The sequence below is a fragment of the Heterocephalus glaber genome, unplaced genomic scaffold (genome assembly GCF_053883595.1).
Source record: "Heterocephalus glaber isolate CG9 unplaced genomic scaffold, H.glaber_assembly_v1.0 deba00001509, whole genome shotgun sequence".
In the NCBI taxonomy this organism is placed as follows: Eukaryota; Metazoa; Chordata; class Mammalia; order Rodentia; family Bathyergidae; genus Heterocephalus; species Heterocephalus glaber.
This window is the reverse complement of record NW_028258325.1, coordinates 46,937,320-46,964,152: the sequence shown is the minus strand read 5'-3', so window position 1 is coordinate 46,964,152 and position 26,833 is coordinate 46,937,320.

The following is a 26,833-nucleotide window of genomic DNA, read 5'->3' as shown; positions in this document are numbered from 1 at the left end:
AGAACTGTCCCTGCCCAGCTGAGACAGCAGACAGGGACTGCTCAGGCTGGGTGGCCAGCTTCTCTCACCAGACACCACTGTCTCAGAACAGCAAGTGCGCCCCATGGCAGGCCCGTCAGACCCTTAGTGCCCTCTCCCCAGACAGGAGGGTCACCGAGCCCACAGTCTGAATAAACTGGGACAGAGGACCCCTAACTCTGCCACAGGAAGGGCACCACCAGGAAAGAGAGACGGGCCTTTCAATGCTGATGAATCCATGGGTGCTACCATGGTGGCGACAGGAACAGGGTCGGGCAGCCAGCCTCAGGCTATCCCTGTCTGCACTGTCACAGCTGTCGGTCTGTCACTCTTAGGGGCTAGGAAGGAGAAAGCAGTGGCCCAGTTCATTGGAAACATGTGACCACATCTCACACTGCAAGTGGAGAAAGTGGGGGACACAAGCTTTACAAAAATGCAGGCAAAATCTGTAACAAACTGAGATTGCACTGTATCATGCCGTATGTTTTTCCCCGTGGGCCATCATAACCAAGCATTTTACAATGACATTAAATGCATATGAAAACATAATTGTCAGAAGCAATAACAATAGCTAACATCCAGGGCTTACGCAATGCTTACCATGCAAGGTCGTAGCATTAACCTATAATCTAGGTAAGGAAACTGAGGCATGACTGGATGGTATTACTTACCCAACAGCATATGGCTAGCAAAGGGAGAAGCTAGCATTCAAATCCAAGGAGTGTGATTTTAGTGTTAATGTTCTCAATTTTGTATACACAGGGGAGATAATCATTTTCCTATAGTTAGGACTATCCTACAGGTAATTTCATCATTCTCCCATTTTTTCACTGTCAGAAGTATGTAATGATAAACATTCTAATATGTAACACCTGAAAAGTCAATTCAATTTTTATATGAAGTGTAGAACTTTTTATTTTTTTAACTCCATCACTCTTAGTTTAGATATATGGGGTTTGGGAGATCTTGACTCTCCAGCTTGAATTTTCCACTTCCTCCAGCTGTGTCATTCAGATTTAAGTAGCCTGTACTTCTCAAACAAAAACTTTACCTAAAGCTTGATCTGACAAGCATCAGAACACGCCCAGTGACTCGGTTACTGTCTCTTTCACAAGCACATTTCACTCTCCCTTTTCATGCCTGGCCACTGTCTTCTAGTTTTGCAACCACACAGTCCCCTCCAGGCCACAGGGTCTTTGCACATTCTGCTTCATCTCCCACGGTCCCCTCCCCTCACATGGTAATCTTCCACAGTGCCTTGCATCTCACCTACAGGATGAATCCTCTGCTACAAACTTTCAGAGAACTGCATTCTCTTACTTCTAAGCTAGACATTTATGTATTGGGTAATGAAATTTTCTAAGTAAGAGCTCTCTCCCTGGCTCAACAACAGATAGCAGGCCACAGAGCCATGCTTGTTTTCATGCCATGTTATCTCTGACACCAGTGCTATGCTTGGCCCATAGTGAAATATTCAGTGAAGACTGGATGGGTGGATGGATGGATGGACGGATGGGTAGATGGACAGATGGACACGGCACCCTACAGTGCAGCAACAGAGCCATGATGCTCTGTCTCGATGTGTGCATGGATTTGCCAGTCGTCCTGAGGCCCATGCTCTAGTTAGGTATGATGCATGACCTTCCCGGCTCTCCTCTCAGCCCCAGGGTGCTGCTACAGAGCTCGTTGTTACAGGCGAGATCCAGCTGCACTGTGATTGACCTCCTGCCCTTTCTCCATCCTCCAGGGAGCCTTTATTAACTTTCCACCTATCATCTTCCCACCCCAGCTGGTTAGGAGACTTCGAGATGAAGTCCAAGCTCCTAATCACGGCCTTCAAGGTCCTTCCTGTTCTAGCTCTGCCTACATTCTCCCTGTCATCGCCTGCTGCCGTCAGCTCCCCAACCCCCCACACACATCCGGGGAACCCTAAGCCACTGAAGTCTCCCCACAGAGGGCACCACACTCTCCCACACCCTTGAGCCTCTGCCCTCTCCTTTGGAATGCAAACCCCTCTTCTGTGTGACAAACTCCTATACATCCTTCAAACTCCAGCTCAAAAGTCCCCTCCTATTTGAAGGTCTCCCTGTCTCCTTCCCACGGTCACCAAAGACAGCTAATTTTTCCTTCTCTTGTGTCCTCTTTTATTATTATTATTAAGGAGGAGAGGTTATTTGGCTCACATTCTCTTGTGTTCTTGTAGAGCTTTGCACAATTACGCAATTCGACTTCAATGCCTGCGATACAGTTAGATGCCTGTGTCTCCTGCAGGCAGGGCCCATGTCTCAGTCCCTTCTGTTTCCCCACACACACTGCGTTCCTGACCTTGGTGCTGCTAAGTCTTGAGGCGCATCCCCGCCCACAGATCTAGTGACGCTTCGGAGAAGCACTGCACTCTCGGGGCGGGGCGGTGCTCACCTACGGGCTGAGACAGTGCGCTGGCGATGGGACTGCGAAAGCCCATGCGGGGACGCTGCTATCTCTGCCTCCCTGACCACCCAGGCACTCACCACCCCGGCTACACTGCTGACTGTGCCCACTACCTCTTCCTTTTCTCTTCTTTTTATGTCTGCTTCTTCATGAACTGGCTGCAATTCTGGACTGGATTAAGGTGAAGAGGCTTTTGAAAGAATGTAGAAAAACCTTCAGAAGCTAGGAGGGAGAAGGCTGCAGGGAACCCTAAGAAACTAGAGGAGAGGCCATCTGCCCACCCTGCCCTCTGCTCTGTCCCCCATCTTCCCTCCTTGCTGTCCAGCTCCCGGGGCACTCACCTTTCCCAATCTGGGGGACATCTCTGCTCAGCTCCCGGAGTTTAACTGGGACAGTCATCAGTGTTCTGGCCAAAATCTCAAAAGAAGACCAATGGGCCTCGGCTTACTTTTGTTGTTGTTCTGCTTATTTTGTTTTCATCTTTGGTCGGGTCCCCTAGCTCAGCACAAAAGCCAGCACTAGCAAAGGGGCTTGGGGACTGTCCCTCAGCAAGGACAAGGACACAGGGGTGGTTACATCCCAGGACTGCAGCTCTAGGTGAGTACTGGGGAGAACTTCTACACTGCCACCTCCCTCAGTGTGAAGCCTGGGATCACCATGGCTACTTTCTAAGCATTACTTCTCATTAGCCCAACAAAAGGATGAAAGGGGTCCTGTAGCTCAAAAGAGAAATATGGGCTGAAGGTTAAAATGCAACTGTCACCAGGGTTCATCATAAGCAGGTGTCAACACAGAGCAGGTGGCAGTGGGTTTTGTCCCCAGGAACACACACAGGTCCCCAGGGGAGAGAGGACATCGAGAAGTGGCTCAAGATAGGATCCTGGGTGGAGGAGCAGCAAAAGGCCTAGCAAGTTGAGAAAACTCCTAGAATAGGCACACCAGAGGGTGGTGGCTCAGTATGGGCACATAGCCAGGTGGGAGAGAGCGCCGACTCTAGAAGAATCCAACAAAGTAAGGATAAGCTTCAAGAAGTGCAGAGGTGTGGAATGGGCTGGGGAAGTTGGTCAACCAGGAGCTGGGGAGCAGGCGGATTCCTGATAGGCATGGACAACAGAGGGGGTCTTAGGGTCACAAAGGATTTTCCCTCAAGATGAGGTTTACTTGAGGATAGGAAGAAAAGGGGCAAAGGGGAAGGAAGTGGGAGGGCTAGGAGAAAGGATAGAAAGGAATGGGATTAATATGAGAAAATGGAAAAATAGGAACAAAATCTTTGTAAATAGGGAGGTAATGGAGGGGTTGCAGGGAGGGCTGGGCAAGGGCAAAAAATAAGAACCAAGAGAGATTATGTAAAGGTGCAAATTTCCAATGATGAATGTCATTATATGTATACCTAAAATGTACCAATGATTAGAATGAATAATCGATAATGCAAAATAGGAAGAAAAGGTCCAAAGGGGTAGGGGTAGTGGGAGGGGCAGGGGAAAGGAAAGAAGGGAAAGGAAAAATGCTGAGAAATGGAAAAAATGGAAATAAAGTCTTTGTAAATAGGGAAGGGTGGAGAGGGTGAAGGGAGGGCTGGGAATGGGGAAAAAACAAGAACCAAGATGCATCATGTAAAGGTACAATTCCCAATGAGAAATGTAATTGTGTTGTACACCTAAACTGTACCAATAAAAGAATTTAATAAAAAAAAAAAAAAAAAAAAGCAGCCTGGGGTCCCAAGTTCGCGCGTAGGACACCTACACGGACACCGGACACACAGTAGAGCCGCCGCCTTCCAGGGCCAGGCCCAAAGCAGCGCGTGGCGATGGTGCCCTCTGCTGGCGACAGGCAGCATCACAGGGCACGCGGAGCTTCTGTCCGGGGAGAACCAGGGCAAGGGCGACCGGCAAAGCCAGGGTCTGCGAAGATAACGGGATCGAGGGTGGGGACGTTTTCCTTCCCTGTTCCTCCTTGGTGAGGGAGAAAAATTTTAAAACCAAGTGAACCGGACCACATCCAAAGCAACCGTTTTGCCTGCAGCCATAGAAACACCCGAAGTCCCCTGCCGGCCCCCGCCGTTGGTGCCGACCTGTGGGGACCCCCAGGTGCAGAGTGAGTGTGAACGGCGCGGCACAGCGGCACCCAGGAGCCACCGGCCCCGAGCCCCCAAACCCTGGGAGGAGGGACACCTGGAGCTTCAAGCGGACCGGAGCCGCAAGAGAAGGCATTGGCTGCACAATGCTGCCATCTACCGACCAGATCGGGAACGCACAATCTGGGAATCCCTGGGTCACACTGCAACTCAGGAAAATGAGCTAGAAGAGAAATACTCTCATAGACTAATTAAATAAAGTCTCCGATAAGCTCAAAGCCAAAGTACTAGTAGCGGGATCTCTGGGGTCTGGAATAGTGTGAGCGGCCTTGTTAGGGTCCAAGGTCACTCTCAGGACCACAGATCTCTGAAGTGTGTCGAAAGGGGGTTTGCGTCAAGTCTGTTCGAGTCTCTGGGCTGAGTTTCTTTATCTGTGACATCACAATAAAGTCGGCCTTACGGGACTGCTGTAAGGATCAGACAGGATAATCCTTAGAAAGAGCTTGGACAAGTTTAAAGCTGCATGTGTCACTAGAAGTGATCAAGTATGAACGCTTGTTCCAAAGATGACAAAGCAAGATGGCCGCCTTCCAAGAATTTCCAGTATTGAGGGGAAAATTATAGTATCTTGGTTCCATTGCTCAGATCTTGTTTTCAATTTTTGTAAAGTGGCTTTCCTGAATCTTTCACTCCTACCATCCCCAGGGTCGTTCTGAGGAAAAATCAAGTCACTTTCTTCAGCAGCTCACCCGTCCCTGGGAGAACAGTGGCCAGAGGATCATTAGAGCATTTGGTATGGGGCGTTGTTTGTGGATAAATTGAAATGTATGCCAATCACATTTCCAGCAACTAAACACGTGTGCTAGACATGTATGCAGTGAGCATGATTCTCTCTACTATACTCATCGAACAACTTTAGGTAAATTTAACTGAGTTAATTTAAGCAAAGAAGGATTCACAAACTGGGAAGCATTCCAAGCAGATGTTCAGAGAGTCCTGGCCAGCAGTGTGAGCAGTGAGCCTACTGGACTCAACACCAGCTGAACAGTGAACTCCAGTGATTGGCTACAGTTAGGTGTCTGCCTCATTTGTGCATAGTGCGATGAGTTGGCTGCTGTGATTGGCTGAAACTTGGCTGTTTTTTATGCCCCTAAGGTAAGCATCAGACTGTTTATAGACAGACTTAGATTGTAGTTTGTTATGTACAAAGTGCAGAACAACCTCAGGCTAATGGGCTCCTGCTTATTTAATTTAGTATTATAGTGGCCTCTGCCCAGTAATTTTGCTCTCAAAAGTGTTACATATGGTCAACAACAGTCCAAAACTGTCCAATAATACAATGAGGTATTTCAAGAGAGACAACATTCACATCATTTTATTTTGGTTATAATTACATGGTTATAATCATTCTATTTTTGTTATTAGTTATTATTAACCTCTTACTGTATCTAAATTGTAAGTCAGACCTCCTCATAGGTATGTATGTACAGGAAAGAGAAGCAATATATAGAGTTCCATACTGCCTTTAGTTCGGAGCACTCAGTGGGGATCTTGAAAAACGTGCTGCAAAAATAAGAACATAAGTGGGGTACTGTACATAAGACAAAATTGACATTCACAGAGGTTAATTTGCCAAAAGTCACAGAACAAGTAAGTGATAGGATTAATTTGGAAGAGGATAATCAATAAATTTAGAACAAAGCCAGCCTTAGGCATAAGTAGAAGAATTGTTATGATTTATATCAGAAATGTCTCCCAAAGGCCTCATGCACTCATAGTCAGGACTTTTTTTTTGTATTAAATTCTTTTATTGGTACAGTTTAGGTATACAACACAATTACATTTCTCATTGGGAATTGTACCTTTACATAATGCATCTTGGTTCTTGTTTTTTCCCCATTCCCAGCCCTCCCTTCACCCTCTCCACCCTTCCCTATTTACAAAGACTTTATTTCCATTTTTTCCATTTCTCAGCATTTTTCCTTTCCCTTCTTTCCTTTCCCCTGCCCCTCCCACTACCCCTACCCCTTTGGACCTTTTCTTCCTATTTTACATTATCGATTATTCATTCTAATCATTGGTACATTTTAGGTATACCATATAATGACATTCATCATTGGAAATTTGCACCTTTACATAGTCTCTCTTGGTTCTTATTTTTCATCCTTGCCCAGCCCTCCCTTCAACCCCTCCAGTCCTCCCTATTTACAAAGATTTTGTTCCTATTTTTCCATTTTCTCATATTAATCCCATTCCCTTCTATCGTTTCCTTTAGCCCTCCCTTTGCCCCTTTTCTTCCTATTTCACATAACCTGTTATACATTTAGTCCTTATTTACACTTTCAGTTTCTCACACCAGAGAAACTATTCAATATTTACACATGTGTGTCCTATTTATTTCACTTAAGGGTATCGCCTCAATGTGCATCCACTTAGCTAGAAATGTCTCTAATTTCTCATTTTTTATGGTTGAGTAGTACTGCAGTTTATTAAAAAGCCACATTTTCTTGATCCAGTCTCCAGTTGATGGGCATTTGGGCTGTTTCCAAGTTTTAGCTATTACAAACTGTGCTGCTATGAAAACGGGTGCACATATATCACTGTGGTATGATTCTTTTAATTCTTTGGGGAAGATCCCCAGCAGTGGAATAGCAGGGTCAAATGGGACTTCCAGTCCTAGTTCTTTGAGGTATCTCCATACTGATTTCCACAGTGGTTGCACCAGTCTACACTCCCACCAGCAGTGGAGCAGGGTTCCTCTTTCCCCACAGCCCCACCAGCATTTGTTATTGGTTGATTTCATGCTAGCAGCCATTCTTTCTGGAGTGAAGTGGAATCTCAGCGTTGTTTTCATTTGCATCTCTCGAATGACCAGTGATGTTGAACATTTTTTCATCTATTTATTTGCTATTTCTACTTCTTTGTCTGAGAAATGTCTGTTCATTTCAGATGCCCATTTTTGGATTGGATCTTTAAATTTGGGAGGTCTGATCTTTTGAAGTTCTTTATAGATTCGAGATAGTAGGCCTTTGTCTGAGGAAGAGCAGGTGAAGATTTTTTCCCACATTATGTGTTGTCTCTTCACACTGCTGGTGGTTTCTCTTGCTGTGCAGAAGCCTTTTAATAAGAAGAGATCCCATTTGTTGATAGTTTGTGCTAGTTCACGGGCAACTGAGGTTTTGTTCATAAAATCTTTTCCTACACTGATGTCTTCAAGGGTTCTACCTAACCTCTGTTCCAACTGGTTCAGAGTTTCTATTTTAATATTTAGATCTTTAATCCATTTTGATTTTAGTTTAGTGCATGGTGAGAGATACAGGTCTAGTTTTAATCTTTGGCAAGTTGAAGCTCAATTTTTCCAGCACCATTTATTAAAGAGGCTATCTTTCCTCCAGTGAAGGTGTTTGGCTCCTTTATCAAAGATGAGATGACTGAGTGTGTCTGGCATTGTTTCTGCATCTTCTAATCTGTTCCACTGGTCCTCAGGTCTGTGTCTTTGCCAGTACCATGCTGTTTTTATCACAGTAGCTTTGCAGTAGAGTTGCAGGTTGGGGATTGTGATACCCCCTGCCATGTCTCTGTTACCTAGAATTGCTTTTGCTATTCTGGGTCTCTTCTTGTTCCAAATGAATTTTTGGATTGTTTTCTCAAGGTCTATGAAGTATGCTGCTGGGATCTCAATTGGAATTGCATTAAATCTATATAGCAGTTCTGGGAGTATGGCCATTTTCACTGTACGAATCCTTCCTACCCAGGAGCAGGGGATGTCTGTCCATTTTCTGATATCATCTTCAATCTCTCTTTTCAGAGTACCATAGTTTTCAGAGAAGAGGTCTTTGATTTCTTTTGTTAGGTTGATTCCTAGGTATTTCAGTTTTTTGGATGCTATTGTGAAAGGAATTATTTGCCCTATTTCTCTCTCCGTGAGTCTGTCATTGGTGTAGAGGAAAGCTATTGATTTTTGTGTGTTGACCTTATAACCAGCTACTTGACTGAATTTGGTTATTAAGTCTAGAAGACTTTTGGTGGACTTCTTGGGGTCATCTATATAGAGTATCATGTCATCTGCAAATAATGACAATTTGACTTCTTCATTTCCTATCTTTATTCCTTTTATTTCTTTCTCTTGTCTAATTGCTGTGGCTAATGTTTCCAGAACTATATTGAATAAGAGTGGTGATAGTGGACATCCTTGTCTTGTTCCTGATTTGAGTGTGAAGGATTTCAGTTTTTGACCATTTAGTATGATATTGGCTATTGGTTTTTCATAGATGGCTTCTATCAGTTTGAGGTAGAGACCATCTATTCCAATTTTTTGTAAAGTTTTTATCATAAATGCATGTTGGATTTTGTCAAATGCTTTTTCTGCATCTACGGAGATAATCATATGGTTTTTGTCCTTGACTCTATTGATATAGTGTATTACATTGATTGATTTTCGTATATTGAACCATCCCTGCATCCCTGGGATGAATCCCACTTGATCAGGGTGTATGATCTTCTTGATGATCTTCTGCATTCTGTTTGTCATTATCTTATTAAGGATTTTTGCATCTATGTTCATTAGTGAGATTGGCCTATAGTTCTCTTTTTCAGTTGGGTCTTTCTCTGCTTTGGGGATCAAGGTGATGCTTGGTTCCAGGAATGAATTTGGGAGTATTGCTTCCCTTTCAATTTCATTGAAGAGTTTAAACAGTAGTGGCAGCAGTTCCTCTCCAAATGTCTTGTAGAATTCAGCAGTGAATAGGCAGGACTTTTTAAAGGTGACTGAATTATGGGGGTGCTATAGCTGACTTGCTGTTAGGAGATGGGGCCTGGTTGGAAGAAGCGGGTCACTGGGGTATGACCTGGAAGGGTGCATCTCCCTTCCAGGGTCCCCCTTCTCTCTCTCCTTCCTGGCTGCCATGTGTAAGCAGCTTTCTTCTTCCCAGCCTCTTGCACTATGTTTCTGTTTAAGCCTGCCAAACATAGACTGAAACTTCTGAACCATGAGCCAAAATAAACCATTCTCGTTTAAGTTGTGGATGTTGAGTATTGTGTCTCAGCAACCAAAAAGTGACTGAGACAGATTTTGGTACCAGAGAACTGGCATCATTGCTGTGACTACTTGACGATGTGGTTTAGAAGCTTTTGGAACAGGTTTGCAAGTGAGTTTGGAAAGGTTTGGAGATCCAGCTAGATAAGTTGTAGAATGCTACAGGCTGGACTTGATGGAGATTCTAGCTAGAGCTCAGAAGACCAGAGTATTGATAAAAATGCAGAAATTGGGCTAGGGATTTACCTTAGTGGTTCTAGCATCTTCCTTGCAAGCGCAAGGTCCCAAGTTTGATCCCTGGTACCCCTCCAAAAAAAATGCAGACATTAAAGGCCAGGTTCGGGAAGTTTTGGTTAGGAACAAAGTTTCAATTGGCAGTTGGACTCAAGACCATGTGTTACACTCTGACAAAAAAATTATCTACATTTTGCTTATCTTCTGAGACCATGCAGAAGACTAAGATTCGGGGTACAAGGCTAATTAATTTAACAGAGGGAATTTCAAGGATGTTCAATGTTCAGGCCACAGCATGGATACTGCTTGCTACTTAAGTAAGATCTACTGTGAGAAGTAGGAGCACAGAGCCAAGTTGAATAATTTAAAATTTTTTGCTGGTAACCAAAAAGAAAGCACCTGTAAAATAGGGGCCTGTAAAATTTTGGTCCATGAAAACTTTGTTGCTGAAAAAGATTGGCACTAAAAAGAACCCAAGTACTTTGTGTCAGGACAATAGAAAAGATATCTTTCCTTTGATCCTGGAATAAGCAAGACCCCACCCTTCAAAACCTCAAGAGTCGAAAAGTGAAGGACTGCTTTGAGAGGAAAGCTCCAAGGTCACCCTACTTGTGAATTGGTTTCCTAGGATTTATTTCACAATGTTCAGTCATGTAAGCATTCAGAAGCCACTTCAGCTATTATTTAAGGGGGCTTGGCTACTGCTCAAGCTGGTGGCAGATCTTGGTATCATCTACATGGTCCTGGCTTTACAGGCACGCAGAATGATAGAGTTCTGGGGTCAGGGGGGCTTCCACCCAGGTTTCAGAAGAAGGCCTAGGAAGCCAGGCTTCGAGAGGGCAATGTGTAAAGCTGTGAGAGTGAAGCTGGAAGTGCAGTGGAGACTCCAGGAGGTTAGAAAAGACAGGAATGTGGAACATATGCTAAGGAAAGCCACAGGCAGTGAGCAGAGCTACTCCTAGAGAGAGGCCATGAGAGCTGAAACCAGCAATGCTAAAGGGGTGGTGTTGTCCAAGTCCTTTAGAGTTCACCTCTATGCCCTGGGTGCTGGACATAGAGCTACAGGATTTAATTTGCAAGGTTTCAGTCTTGCTTTTGTCCCCTTGCTTTCAACTCCTTTATTCCTCCCTTTTGGTATGGGAATGCTTACCCTGTGCCATTTTTTGTTGGAAGCATTTAAATGTCCTTTTTATTTTCACAAGGGCTCATGGCAAAGTTTGCCTTGTGTCTCAGAGGAGACTGGATTTGGATTTTTCAACAACACTGAAACTGTTGGAACTTTGGCAAGTCTTAAAGATGGAATAAATGCATTTGGTATAAAGTGACGTGCATGAGTCTTTTTGAGAGCAGGGGCAGAATGTGATGGTATATAACCACAAATGTCCACCAAGGACCTTATGTGCTCATATGAAGGGCTTTTAGAGGATAAACGGATCGTGGAGGTGCTATAACTGACTTGCTGCTAGGAAGTGGGGTGGGTTGGAAGAGGCAGATCACTGGGGGCAAGAGCTGAAAGGGTGTATCTCCCTTTCCAGCTGCTCCCTTTTCTCTCTTTCTTCCTAGCCACCATGATGTAAGCAGCTTTCCCCTATCCAGGTTCTTCCACCATACCCTGTGGTGACAGAGACAGTGGACAGCCAGGACCGACAAGCAAGCACTCTCACCGCACTCCCACCGCATTCGAACCTTCGCGCTTCCGCCATAATGTGGCCCCACCCATGAGTCCCAGGCTCTCCCCCAGCAATGTAAAAGCATTCAGTGAAAGCTGAAAGCATAACAATGATGAATCTCAAGTATGAGGACACTTTTGGTTTCACTATCAAAACCACATGAAATATGCAGAATACCAAGGAGCAGGGGTGTTTGTTTTCATTAATTCTTCCACTCAGATTCAATTAAATAATAAAAGGAAATAAGAAGAACTTTTTTAAAAATGGAGCAAAATTCATTTTTCCGGCCTCCTCAACCTGAAGTTGAGACTGGTAAGGGGATGGGAAGAGCTTTCTCCATTTTGGGTCAGAAGTAGGGTATAGTCCTGGCTGGGTCCCCACTCACCCTGTGGACCTAAGAAAGCACCAGTTATGGAGGATGATCCAACCACCAGAACCCTGTGAAAGCCACAGCACAGGGGAACCCTGGAGATGTTAAGCTGCACTGAGCTACAAGCCGAGCCTCTAGATATTTCCATAGTCCCTCCCTACATACCACAACCACACCTCAAGCAGCAGTCATATAATTATTCAGCATATACATTGTTTGTTTAATGTCTCTATTAATCAAGAGTTCTCCACAGAAACAGAACTTATAGGAGATAGATAAAAAGACAAATAACAGAAACATACATACACAGATGAGAGACAGAGAGAAAGATTGATTTATTTAAAGAACTTGGCTCACATGACTGTGGAGGCTGAGAAATCCCACCATCTGAGGTGGGCAAGCTAAGGACCCAGGAGAGATAATGATGCAGTTCCAAGTGAGGCAGAAGGTCAGCCATTTTGTTCTCTCTGGGCCTTCTCTGATTAGATGAATACCACAATCTGCTCTGCAGTCTATGCCTTCACATTTTCATCTCACACAAACACTCACAGACACCCTTGGGATAACATCTGACCAGATACCTGGGCACCCTGTGATCCAGTCAAGTTGACATGGAAGATTAACGATCCCAGTGTCCTCTGCCCCTCCCCAACTGAAGTTCCCCAGGCCACTGATTTGTTCTGTCTGTTATAAGACATAGCCCCAGAACGTGGCCCAGGAGCCCAGCATAAAGAAGACGCTACATAAATATCTGTCAAGTGAATGAGGTGTGACCCCTAAGAGCCTCTTCCGTCCACACTGAATGCCAAGCCTGTGAGCACCCGATTACAGCCATGCTCGCCTGAGTGTGAAATAACTCTCATGCTGTGAACTGCCTCTGAAATTTCAAGATCCACTGAGGATGACCTGGCCAGTCCCCACCAGGAACAGTGAAGGAAAGTGAAGAAACGGAAGCTAAAAATAGATTGAAGGCATTTAGGAACATCATAGTCCAACGGAAATATGGGGCAAGTCACATGAGCACTTCAAACTTTCTAGTAGCCACAACAGTAAGAAGCCAGTAAAATTAATTTTAGTCATCCATTTTATATTACTGTAAATATAAATTATAATTTCTAAATGTAATTATTTCACCCAATATATTCAAAATATGATTTCAACATATACCAAATCATTTTCTTTTCTATACTGGAGATTGAACCCAAGCCCTTTGTACTGAGCTACAACCCCAGCCCTTTTTGGTTTTTTTATTTTGGGACAGGGTCTCACTAAGTCACTGAGTTGCACAGGCTGGGCTCAAACTTGCAATCCTCCTGCCTCTGCCTCCGGAGTGCTAGAATTACAGGTGTGCACCATCACAGCCAGCTTCAATATAGAAAGTGCGGTTTCATGAGATACTTAACATTTTTGTACTAAGCCTTTGACATTCGCACTTAGGGCACATCTTAATTTGGACCACCATACTCCAAGGGCCTGGGAGCCGCATCTGCCTCATGGCCAGTTCAGAATGTGGGTGCAGCAGACCCTGACTTCTTCCAGCAAGGATGCATGGCATCCTCTGAAGTACTGATTACTTGAATGAGACGGATTTGAGCTTCAGCCGGATTGAGCCTCTTTGTCCCCATGTCTTCTCTATTTTGAGAAAATCCAGAACGAGTGTCACCACATACCTGAAGTCTATGAAGCCAGATAAGGTCGGAACTCAGGGTCTACCCTGCTCTTTACAACTGAAGAGACTTGGGACCTGTAACTCAATGTTCCCAAGTGCAGTGATATTGCAAATGAAGCAGAGCACTGTAGGGAGACACCCCAGAGTGCAGTGAAACTCTGTACTCTGCACTTCGTACCCAGGTCCATTCACAATTCCAGGCTTGATGTGGAGACTGAAAGGAAATTCCCAGGCACCTGGGAAGAAAGCTTGTCCTCCAGCGGCCACTGTTGAGTGGATTTCATGGCTGCCATCCATGGAGGGAGCTTGCAGTGCTGTCCAGTCCCTTGCATGGGCTTCTGGGCCGGTCAGACCCAAGAGATGTGCAAAGCAAACAAACTGTGATACACAGAATCCATGGCACTCTCTAACGTGGCCAAATGATGTGTGCACTTCATGTTCTGCCATTCTGGAATTATCCCAGAGCTCAGAGAGATGTGGCCTGGGCACTCAGAGACTTGACATCTCCTGGAACGATGCCAGCATCAGACCTATTAGGAAGACAGTCACAAACCCTTGGGGCCCAACCACTGCTGCAGATCCTCTTCCCCCTGCCTGATTTCCCACCACCTGCTCACCTCCAATTTTCCTTAAAAGCAGCTTCAGAACCAGCTGGGGATTTAGCTCAGTGGTGCCACTGCCTGCCTTGAAAGCTCAAGGCCCTGAATTCAGTCCCCAGTACAAAAAAAGCAGCTTCTGGATGTTGCTGGCATTTAGGAATCTACCATGTCCCCATATTCTATAATGAGTACATTGGTTTCCCAGTGCCCCTGACACCAACCTCTCCCAAAAGTTATCAGATACTGTCCCCATCCATGATCTGTCAGCCTATATTTTTCAGAAAGGTAACAGAGGGAGAAGAAAATATCCCTAATGGCTTTTTTGGCTGCCCATAGTGTTCTCAGAAACCTGTTCGTTAGCACCTTCTCTCCCACTGTTGTACCAGGTGGCAGGCCTGGGCTCACAGTGTACCCACCAGCATCCATGTCATTTTATTCTGCACAATAAAGCCTGACCATTTCTTCTCTCTGTAAGAGGAAAAGAGAAGTTTGGGGCATTGTAAATCATCTGTATGAGATGAAAATGTGTAAGATGCTTCCTGCTAAAATGAGATCAAAGGGAGGGCTGTTGAAGCGTGCCCCATTCTTGGGCCTTGCAGGGTGGTCACAAGCTTGCGGGACTGCTTGGGAAGACAAACTTAAGGATGCATGTGTGAGAGAAGACAGGTAGAGAATGGAAAGAAAGTGGAGAAAAGGAGAGGATCTTGCTGGATGCTGGTGTGGTGGACAGGAATATAGGCCATCCTGATTGAGGAAGGGCTTGCTGCTCAGCCTCAGGAGCTCATTTTTACAGCAAAGCCACTCCCTGATAACTCATTAATTCATGGATGGATTCATGCATTCAATGGGACAGAGCCCTCCTGGCTCAACCCCTTCCCAAGTTCCCGCCTCCAAATACTACTCACATCTGGCCTGAGAGATTCTGAGGAACAAGTGTTCAAACCATAGCAAGTTCCCTTCCACCGCTGAGGAAACTAAAGCTCTCCGGATTTAGTAACTTGGCCCTGGTCACAGCTGGGGTTGAACTCAGCGCAAGTAGCACCCATGCATGGTGTACCCTTTCTTCTGCATCCTACCTAATGGGGGGAGCAGAAAGTTAGAAACAGCGAAGATGACAAAGATGGGAGGAAATGGCTGAGTCACCTTCTGGTGAGATGTTGGGATTTCTTGGATGGTCTGCTGCTCAGAAAATACTCCTCCCACCTGGCTGACTGCTGACAACACTGCCTGCCTTCCAAAACTGGAGAGGAAAGTTAATATGTAAATGCTGCAAAGAGTGTCACATCCACTTTGTATATCAGTCTGCAGCAAGTCAGCAGATTCCAGGCCTCCTGGCTGAGCTCTTCCACCCGCCTCTGAGCCTGCCTTCTCCTAGGCTGCCCCAGATCTGGGATAATTCAGGAAAAGAATGAGGTTTAACCCAAGCACCAGGCACCAGACTGGGAGGATATATTAAGGCGGGATGATCACAACAGTTGTTTCACTTTATAGATTTTCATCTGCAAGTCCAACTCCCCCAAAGCTGTTTATTTCTTCCTAGTTATGTTGCCCATAATTGGAATAAAGTAGATAATGGCCCTTTAGTAATTGTCTAGTTGTAAAAATAGCTACTCTTTACATAGACATTGTTAATACATAGATTTTCTAAAAGCCAAAATAGAATTCTTCATTAAGCAGCATCATTAACTACTAGACTCTAAAATATAATACACTATTAAGGTAAGTTTCATAATAAAAATAAATAAAATCATTTGAAACCTAGTTTCACTGGCCTCCAATGAGTGCTTCATCTACTGGCCCGGGCTGGGTGGCAGCTGGCTCTCACCATATACCACTCCAAGGGTGCCCTGGTGCACGTTTGAGTTTCCCCAGCCCTGATGTTTGCAGGTCTGACCACTCTGTCCAGTGAAGGGATTCAGAAGATGCCAGCCCAAAACATGCCATGTTGGCATAAAGATCATGAGAGCTGAAGGCAACTGAGAATCGCTGATGCAGGAGGAGTTCTTTGCTCTTATCTGCCTAAAAGAGAGGCATAAATTTCCCTTTGTCAAGGTGCCTACCCCACCTACATACCAGGGAGAAAAGAGCATTCTTACCACTGGAGATGAAAGCTGACACAAGACAAGCTCACATAAGCAAACCTGACCAAAACAGCTCTTCTCTGTCATTAGTTCCCCATATACTTCCTAGTCACTTCTGCACCATTTATCCTCCCCTGATGTTTAAACCCCTTTTCCTTTGTTAACCACTGACCAGTCCAATTATTTATAGGATGACCAAAAATTATATATTTTTCATTAATTATTATAAGATAATATAACAGGAAATATACAAATGACAGTTTTATCAAATGTATTCAATATAGGAATCAACTGGTTGAAATGACACCTGTCAAAGCAAGACTGGGAGTCAGTAGGTAAACAAAGTGCTGCCCCTGTGTTGCTGGGGGTAAACTGTGTTGGAAATATGCCCCCAGACTCAATTTGTCAGTGCAGGTAATAAAGCACTCAAACATCAAGAATTCTCAAAAAAAAAAAGAATTCTCCATAAGGCCTTTTACTTCTGCAGAAGGGCACAAGCATGAGGTAGCAGGTACACCAAAAGGCCAGCGGTGGGGAAGCAGGGTTTTAAGCCTTAACGCATGGGAAACAGCTGACCTTTTTCTCCATTGACTGAGTTGAAGGCTCACAGTCTATCCTTATTGGCTGGTTTAAGCTGCAGAGGAAGGGTGAGCCTGAGGAGTTGCTGGGCAGGGTTGTTAAGGGAGGGCAGAGCTGGAGAGGAGAGAGTGTGGGGAATGGAAGGTCCTTGGCTATTGCTAAGCTATCTTGGTCTGTAGCTATGTTTCTAGAATTTGAATGGAGCAGGCAGTTCCCATAATTTCCATGTGTTCGGGAGAGGACACCTAGGCTGGACTAGAGTCCAACATGGAGGCACTCCTGTATATGTCCTTTGATAGAAAAGACAGGGCCACAGTTTTTCACAACTGTTAAGTGGTTAAACTTGACTATAGGCCCTGCAGTCTAACCACTTCCTTGAGTTTCACTGCTTTTGAATCCCTATGCACATAAAATAGCGATGAAATGAGGGTTGGGGTGGAGCTCAGTGGTAGTGCTTACCTAGAGCGTGTGAGGCCTTTGGCTTTGAGCTCAGCACTGCAGGAAAAATATTAATAAAATTGTACGCTTTTTCTTCCTGCTGTTAGTTTCATTTGAGGCCCCAGATACCAAATCTAAAAGGATGGAGGAAAAGTTTTTCCTCTTCACCGACTACCAGCATCTTTTTTTCCAAATCTGAGAGCTTTTTGATTACTATTGACAGCTTCCCTCCAGGGCTCAGGACTCACTGCACCTAACCACGCCACTCTCCTTGCTCTCTGCACCGTAAGGCCCAGAGCTCTGCCTCTCTACGACCAGAAACCTTGCAACTGGAGAAAGTGCCAGCCTGGAAGTCAAGAGGGTTGGGGTCTTTCCTGACCCTCCTTGACAATAACAAACCTGGGGCTCTGTTTCCTCACAGAGGAGGAAGGGGCCAGCAAAGAGAGGGAAGAGGAGGGTGCGGAGAGGAGCCCAGGGCAGTACTGCAAGCGAGCAGGAGGGTTGATCCGGGCCCCAGCCCCTCGGCTTACTCTTACTCGGAGTCACCTTGCACCAGTCCCTGCCTCTCCAGGACTCAACTTCTCCACCCACAAGTTGAGGGGAGGGAAGTCACAGAGAGTCAGCGCTTCTCAAGGTGCAATGGGGTTTATTAGAGATCCAAGCATGGGGGCTTTGCTCAGAAATAATAAATCAGAGTCTCCAAAATACAGCCCAGAACTGTTTCAGCAAACTTTTCCCGATGATTCTCACTCATTTGAGAACCACTGGCCTAAAAGTGTTTTTCTTCCAGATTAAAAACCCTAAATCTCCTTGCCCTAACCTTAAGACTCTGCTCCACCTTTAGGTACCCCTCTCCCTCTCTCTCTCTCTCTCTCTCTCTCTCTCTCTCTCTCTCTCTCTCTCCTCTAGTTTCTACCTCTTTTCCTCTCTTCTCTTAAAAAATCAAAACCAAAACTTTCTCAAACTTCCTCTCTCATCTCTACAGATTGCTAACTTCAAGAAACCTAAACTTTGCATTCAGTAATTCCCATAGCAACTTTAACAAAGCCATTAAGATGTCTTTGTTCCTTTAACACAGCTGTTCCTTCTTTTAAAGGTACTGTCCTCCTTGTTCAGCTACAAATCGAATCCTACCTAAGGATAACCCTTAAAAACCCCTTCAGTATTACCTGGTTATAGTTGGGACCAGCAGAGTCTGGCACCCGGCTGACCTTGTGTCACCTCCTCTGCAGACTACCTTTCAGGCGAAACTAAACAAGCTCCTCTGGCCAAGAGGAAAAATCTGTCCCCGAAGCACAGCCACCTTCACTGGCTGTGCACTATCCACTGACTCTACCTCCAGAACAGATGTGAGCTTCACCTGAGAGCCATCCTTCCCCTCAGCCCCGGAGTTCTGGTGCAGCCAGCTCCACACCCAGCCAGCCCAGTATGGCCAATGCAATCCTTGGAGGCCCCAGGTGCAGAGTTGGGCGCATGACCCATCCACGCCAAGGAGACATTAACTGAAGCTTCTGGGGCAGTGGTGGCGAACCTTTGGAACAAGTGCCATAGCAGGGTATTTGTATCATTGAAAGCTCTAAAAGGTTCACCATCACTGTTCTAGAGCATAAAATGGATATTTCTCACTGGACCAGAACCCAAAATGCCAACGCCTAGGGTTCCAGGGCTGCTTTAATACCAGGAGGAAAACTTGCCCACCAAAGAGGAAGGCAAAGCTGAAAGGCCAGGGGAGAGAAACTAGGGCCAGGGACATCTCTGATCCTGTGTCCAAGGTCACAGGACAGAGTCTTCAGAGGTTTCCAAAGCTGAAGAGGAGGAACCTGACTTACCCAACCCGTGGGACAGGATGCATGTTCGCTGACTTCCAGCACAGAAAAAGAATTTTCAGGACACAGTAAGAGGCATAAAGAAGTTTATTAGGCAGAATTTTAAAAGTGTACACTCAGAGAAACCTTGTCACTCTATGGAAGGAGGATTTGATTGACAGATGAAGGCGAAGGCCCATTTATTTGGCCATCACAGGTAATCCAGCAGAGCCATCCATAGGAAAGGCCCCTTTTGCAGGTGAAAAGAGGTGGTCTATTCACAGATGAAAAAAGACCCTTTACAGGTGAAAGGGAATGGCCCAGGTTCATTGTGTTTTAAGGACCTGAGGGTTTTGTGACTGGGTTTGTGTCTTGAACCTGCAGTTTCCATCAAAAGTACTAGGGTTGGGGATTTGGCTTAGTGGTTTCGCCCCCTGCTGCGCAAGCACAAGGACCTGAGTTTGATCCCTGGTACCAAAGAAAAAAAAAGTACAATTTTTAAATTACAATTTTTCTTGTCTCCTTTCTACCTACTTTTCCTATCCCCGCCCCCCTCACAAACACACCTGAATCCAGGTCACCTCTGCACTGTTCAGCACAAGGTCCATCACTTTCCTTTCTCCACTTTGGGCTGAGCTTCTTAACACTGCCACCTAAAGCGCTGTAATGGGCATGGAGTATGAACTGACACAGCTTTTGGAAGGTAACCACTCAGTGTCTATAAACTTTTTTGTGTGTGCATAATTCTTGCCCCAGGACCTTTACTTCAGAAATACATTCATCAGAAATGCTCTCACAAATGTGCAAATGCATCTATGTACAATGAGGAAGTTCATTAATGCATTGTGTGAATGAATGAGATATCTCTGTAGACTAACATGAGAAAAGTCAGATTTCTATTGATAAAGAAAAATACCATATTTGATGTAGAAGGTATAAGAGTGCACATTGAAAAGCCCTAGAAGGACTGAATGCTTAGAAGTAATCATTTCTGTGGAATGGGATGAGGGAATGTTAATTTTTAAATCATTTTTATACTGTTAAAATTTTACCTCAAACTTAAACCAGTTTGGTAATTGAAGAAGCAGAGGAGGGAGAGAGAAGAGAAGGAGGAAAATGAGAAGGGAGGAAGAAGAGGAGGTGGAAGAGGAGGAGGCAGAGGGGAAGAAGACAAAAAACCCTAAAATTGAGAACATTTGAGTCATACTTGCATCAGCAAATATGTAATTAGTGCCTACTGGGTGTGAGGCTGCATGGGGATGCAGAGGGAACCCAAATGCACCAACAGTGCTGGAAAGTCTACCTGTGCCTTGAGGGAGCTGTACCCCAAGATTCTGTTGTGAAGACCTGGCTATAATGAATCATAGAATAAATCCATTTCTTAAAAGTGAAGCCATCAATTTTAGCACAATGTATAACAAAGTTATTGCCACCAAGGTACAATTCGGTGCTGTCAGGAAAAGTTCCTGGAAACTAGCTTGTCTAGCATGGGCTCCTGAAAAACCCAGAACTCCATGCGAGACTGCTGGCAAAGCCAATTGTTGGCATCGACTTGAACCCAACAGCAGAGTAAATGATACTTGTGTTCACTCTGGGAAACAGGCAAATGGGCTTTGGATTGGAAGAGCAACTCAGAGGCCAAAATCAGTGGGATCTGCTGTGCTGAGTGACGCGCACTCTGAAGATTGGCCCATGACCACCAAGTCATACCCCATAGACCACTTGCCTCATTTCATGAATTTATGATGCTCACCAAGAGTAAAACACATCCCAATCAGACAAAGACCTTAGCCCTAAAAGGAAACAGCAGTCAATATTCTATGTCTATTTCCTTATGGATGCAAAATCTAAAGATCAAAGAAGTGGCTGGCTAAAACAACTAATTCTTCTAAGAGCCAGGAGAAGACCCTTTGTCTTCTGGCAGACTTTCTCCCTCTCCATCATGCTGGCTCTGAAGTTTGGATTGTGCTGGGCATTGTTAGATAAGGGCTGGTGTCTGGCTTTTCATTGCAAAGTCAATACCCTCAGTGCAAAAGTTAAATTAACACTGCACTTGATGTCGATGATAACAAATTAATCTGCATCAAGCTAACAAATACAGCCTTTTTGTGCTGAGAGTTTTTCTTTTCTCTTCCTCCCTTTCCATTCCCCTCAAAACTGACACTTATCCTGAGTACCCCAATGCAAACAGCAGTTCAGAAAACTACAGCACCTAAATGCCAGCCAGAGCAAAGCACTGTCCTCAGCCACAGTTATAAAGCAGCTGGAAATGCTGTGCATTCAAATCACAAAAGGTATGATTTCTGCCTGAGATTGTCCAATAACAGAAATGAATAATGGTTCTTTCCCTGAAAATACGTATTGATTGTTGGCTGTGAATTTCACCATGGATAATGCTGAAGTCACCATCTTTCAAATGTGTGTGAATTGAAGTTGCTGTTGCCTAATCCTTACAGGATGATTTGTAGCAAGAGACCAGACAAGGCAGGAGAAATGTCTACATCTAGGTCAGGCTGGATGTTCTCCAGCCAATTTTCCATCCTGGGTTATTTGATCTTCATGTCTAAGGTCCCAGTTTATGGCACACAAAGGACAGATTGATTGCCTGCATTTGACTAAGACGAAGGCACTTCCGTATGCTCTAATCTTTTGTAGAACTGAATTCTTCGAAAATCACCCCATATTCCTGGGCCCAGCCACCATTTCACAGCTTAAATCTCCAACAGCCTGACCTGCCCAAGGCCTTACACACTTTCTCCTTGCTGTGAGTAGCATCAAATGGAAACTAGAACCTACTCTGTGTCATCATCTCCCCAAGAAGGCCAGACTCCTTCTAGCTCCTCAAATGCATCAAGAATCAAGGTTTGTTTTTTTTTTCACTTTCTGATCCTTAAAAACATGAAGAATTACTAGCTACTCTGGCTACCAGAATATTTTTAAACCCTGCAAGAGGTAGCTGGTTGATCATTATTGGTTAAGAGAGGAAGACAATCTGAGTGCTGGCCTGGTGCTTCTCTAAACCTCCAGCAACTAGGTAATCAGAGTCTGGTGAGCTCAGAAATCCCAAGTATGGAGCTTCTCACTGGGTAGAATTCAAGGGGCTTCCAGAAGTTTCATTTAGCCTAAAATGCATCCCTACCAGTGTACTATTATATCTAAAATTGTATGATTAAAGATGTGTTTTAATAGAATTCAGTCAAACTGAAATCTCTAAGTGGCTCTTATAAAAATCCATATGGAAAAATCCATATAAAAATTATATAGAACCACTGAGAATGCCAGGTATTATCTCTACTTTAGCAGAGATGCCTTCTGAGCAGCCAAGCACACAGCACTAGGCTTCAGGAGAACATGGACTGGAGAGAGACACAGAGAGCAGGAAAAGGGTAACAGAAAGGAAAGAAGTACAGGAAAACTTCATGGGCATCACTTCCCAAGTTAGCCCAAGATGGGCTCAAGGAAAAGACCAAAAATGAGAGAACTCGGTTCCAGGGAAATGCCCAAGAATAGAGCAATACAATTCTACATGACATTCCTGGAAGCAGACTAGGGTTTTCACGCCTTCTCAGTCCTGTGACTCACAACATCGGTGCCAGCAGGGGCCTCCTCAGGGAAACAGGACAGTGAGTAGACACATCGGAATCACACCAGACTCCAAGAGAAGAAACTTTCCCATTCAACATAATCGAGTGTCATTAAATAAATTTGTAATCCTCTATATAGTCAGTGAGACAAATCAGTTGATGTCACCTTTTTTAAAAGTTAAAATATTGTCACTAGAACAGCACTTTTTTTAAAATCCCCTTGGATGTCCCAATGCTTTATCATTGTAGTCAGCTCTTGCTTTGTCTAACTAATGACCTAATCATCCTTCTCCCTCGGACTTAGTCACCTTTCTCCATCCCCCAAGTTACAGCAGTCGGTTTCCCCATACTACACTAACACTGAAACCACAAGATGACCCTGGACTCTATCATCTCTTCCCAGGAAGGTCTCTGCTGACAAATTCTTTCCAAACAGATCATCCTGTCATTGTTGAGACCTTCCATATTCACTAACTTTCTTTGCTGGCTCGTTTTGTGTAATTTTATAGGTAAAAGCAGTACTACCACCTATGCCATATATATCTATTTTGCTCCCTCCAAGTTCTATCAACAGAAACAGTTCATCCCCTGTGTTTCAGGACAGTCAAACCCCTCTGAAATTCTCTAATGTACCCTTCATCTTAGCAAGCATTGACCTCTGGGTACAAATCCTTCACACTCTCTCCTCTCAATCATTATTATTATTATTATTATTATTAAGGATTGAACTTACTGAGCTACATCCCCAGCCCCTTTTTATTTTTTATTTTAAAACATGGTCTCTACAAATTACCCAGGATAGGCTTGAGCTTGCCATCCTCCTGCCTCAGCCTCCCACAGTACTGGGACTACAGGTATGCATCACCACACCCAGCTCTCTTCTCAGTCTTCGGGTGTACAGATCATTACTCATTATCCCTTTCTCAGTCCCACCTCAGTGTATATACTAAAGGAAAACACCTCCACCTTCCCTTGGTCTTGTCCATTTATTTCCTACTATATCTTCAAATAACTTCCTACCCCCAACCACCACCCCATCAAAAATGTCCCCTTTCCTTTGCCTTCTCACTCTCAGTCTCCACATATGCATCTGACTCCCCCAATTACAGACCACTTCAGCCTTCCTCCCATGCAGAAAGTGCAAAGATAACTCAATGATTACACTTCATGTTCTTTAAATGACACATCTAAAGTGACAGGCACATCATGGCCACTCGAGATGTGGCAGTCCTCTTCCCACCCACTGTGACAGATTGGCTTCTCCACCATCCAGCCATGCCTGAGCTATGGCAGCTCAGTGGAAAAAACATAAATAGATTTTTAGTCAGAACAACCCAGGTATGAGTATCCGTCAGCTTCACATCACTGTAAGGAAATACCTGAATACTTATGAAATAAAAAGAGGCTTATTTTGGCTCATGGTTCTGGAGGGTCCAGTCCAAGATTGGACAGCCCCATTGACTTGGGCCTCTGGTGAGGGCAGTACATCATAGGGGAGCCCAAATTGGGACAAGTGGTCACATCATGAGCCAGGAAACAGAGAGCAGATGAGTGGGATCCCACAATCCTTTTGGAGGGCTTGTGCTCAGTGGCCTGAGGACCTCCCACTCGGCTCCACCTCTTAAAGGTCCACAGTACTTCCCAAGAGCAGCACGGTAGCTTTGGACGTCACTACTCATATTCAAGCCACAGCAGTATCCTTCCCATCTCGCCCACTTACCCTCAAATCTATGTAATGGGTTGTTGACAACTTAGTGGGACTGTGTACAAAAAAAAAATCAATGTAGATTTTTTCTCTCTCTACCTTCAAGGACAGAAACCATGGTCTCAATCATCTTGGACTCAATCTCCAGTCCCAAGTGACATGACTGGCGAATAGGAGCCATGTGTGTGGAGCTAACATGCAGCAGAGGTAACTGAAGATGACATTAAAGGTACCATCAGATGTCATGGAGATGGGTGTGAGGGCACAAGGTTCTCAGAAGTGCCAAGAAATCCCGGAAGGCAAGAGCAACTCAGAAGTGAACAGGAAGGCAAAGGGGAAAGAAGGGTGCACAGCAATCTCTGCACACAAAAAAGTAAGAAATTAAGCAGTAGCAGAACAAGAGTCCCTGATACTTGGTTCTCCAGTCCTTTTTAAAGAGAGAGACTTCTATGTGTAAAAATGGGCTGATTCTATAATATTTAAATAGGTATTTTAGTCATGAAATGTTTTTTATGTCAATTGTCCCTTTTTAAAAAAAAACAGTAAGAATTTTAAACTTATTGGGATCAAAGGCAGGGAGAAGAAAAGGAAGAAATTGGAGGAGGGATTAATGATTTCAAAGAACATTGAGGGAACATATTCAGGACTGGAATGCCACAAACTAAAAGGCATTTCACCATCCAAAGAGAGGAAGCCTCCATCAGCAAAGAGCCCTCCAACACCCTCAGGAGGATGTAAAGGAGGGACTCCTCATTTTAGCTTTTCATGTTTTAAATCATGAGAAATTTTATAGGCCCAAAGTTTTCCCACTTATTTTGGTGAATGAATCTATTGAGAATTACAGAATGGAATCTGTAATGGAAACTCCACATAATCATTTAGACTAAAGATGTTTGATCACCAATTCCACTCTCTCTTAAGGAGGAAGAAGGGGAGCTTTTAGTGTCTTGAGGCCTCTGAGATTTGCACCTAAGCATTGGCCACAAGTTTCGACAGCCAGGAGGCTTTGTCATCACAGCAGAAGGTGGGCTGATCTGACACAGGGCAGGTATCAAGAGAAGCCAGCAGCTAATAAGTCTCTACCTGCTTGAAAATATGTTGTGCTTGCTGAGGTGCTCACTCTCCTCAGAGGAATAAAACAGCTGTGTTAAATACTATGTTTAGCATGTCTTAAAGCCTAATAGGTTCTGAAGGTGGAGTTGGAAATTCTTAATATTTTCCTCTTTGTAACCCAATTACCGTAGGGTATTTTGTGGTCAATCTCAACACAGATTTGTTTTTATAAAAGACCCAAAATCCAAAGGAAAACTCGGAAAAGCAATTTACATCTTTATAGTTTTGTTTTGAAAAGAGCAGGAAGGGGTCTTCAATAGCATAACATTTGGGAAAACTACACTAAAAATCTTAGTTTTGCTATTTCTGCTTGGTCTCACGGGACACAGCGAGGCAGCTCCGCACAGTACTCCACGCTGGCCTCACACATCATGTTCACCACATTTCTCAATTGCCTCCTTTTCTCTTGCGCTCGACCTAACCTTGTGCTGCATTGTTCAGCGTGGCCCTGGGAGCAATAGGCTACTGTGTAAATATGTAATATAGCCTAGATATATGTTCATCTACACCATCTAGGTTTGTGTAAATTCATTCTGTGACATTTGCACAATGACATTACCTAAAGACACATTTCTTAGAGTGTCATTGTTAAATGACACATGAATGTGACTAAAAGATAATGGTAGCAGGTAGTAAACTAAATAGAAAACGGAGAGTTTTGGGTACTTGTTATGTTTTAACATGATGTGTTTCCTTGTAGATTTATATAAATTAATCTTTAACAGCTGTGCTTAGCTTTTGGCTTGCAAAATTCCTAAAAATGTATTATTGAGGTCTCATGAGCTAACGGGAGCTGTTCCATCCTGGCCTTCACTCTCCTGGTCTCTGCACCTAAAAGAGTGCACTTCACTGTCCATTGTTCACTATCCTACTATATGCATCCTACACTTTCTTCAAAGTGTTTACCACTATCTGCCATGATGTTATGAATTTTAATTTTTAAGTAATATTTTTTAAATTCTACCTCTTTCTTTTCCGTCCCACTCCAGTGCCCTGCCTTGAGAAATGCTCTGTTTTTCCAGTTGTTCTTGGCTCTTTTTACTAAAAATCAGTCCAGTCCTTCTCTTCCTTCCAGTTTTTCAGCCTCATATTTTCTCAATTAACACAGCAAAACACTAAATCCTGCCCTTCTTAGAAAGGAGAAGAGTATGGAAAGCTGTGATTAATTTATACATTAATACTTCTTAATGTTACAGATTCTATCATATATGATGTACTTTCTAAAAACTTTTAATGAACATGTGCACATTTGTAATTGAGGGGGGCTATGTTTTCCTTTTTTAAAAAAAAATAAAATACAGAGCATTTTTTTTTATTTGTTTTGTTTTGTTTTCTGAGACAAGGGCTTGCTATGTTCCAGACTGGCCTTGAACTTGCTGTGTAGCTCAGGCTGGCCTCTCTTTTTTTTCTAATAAAAAATATTTGTATT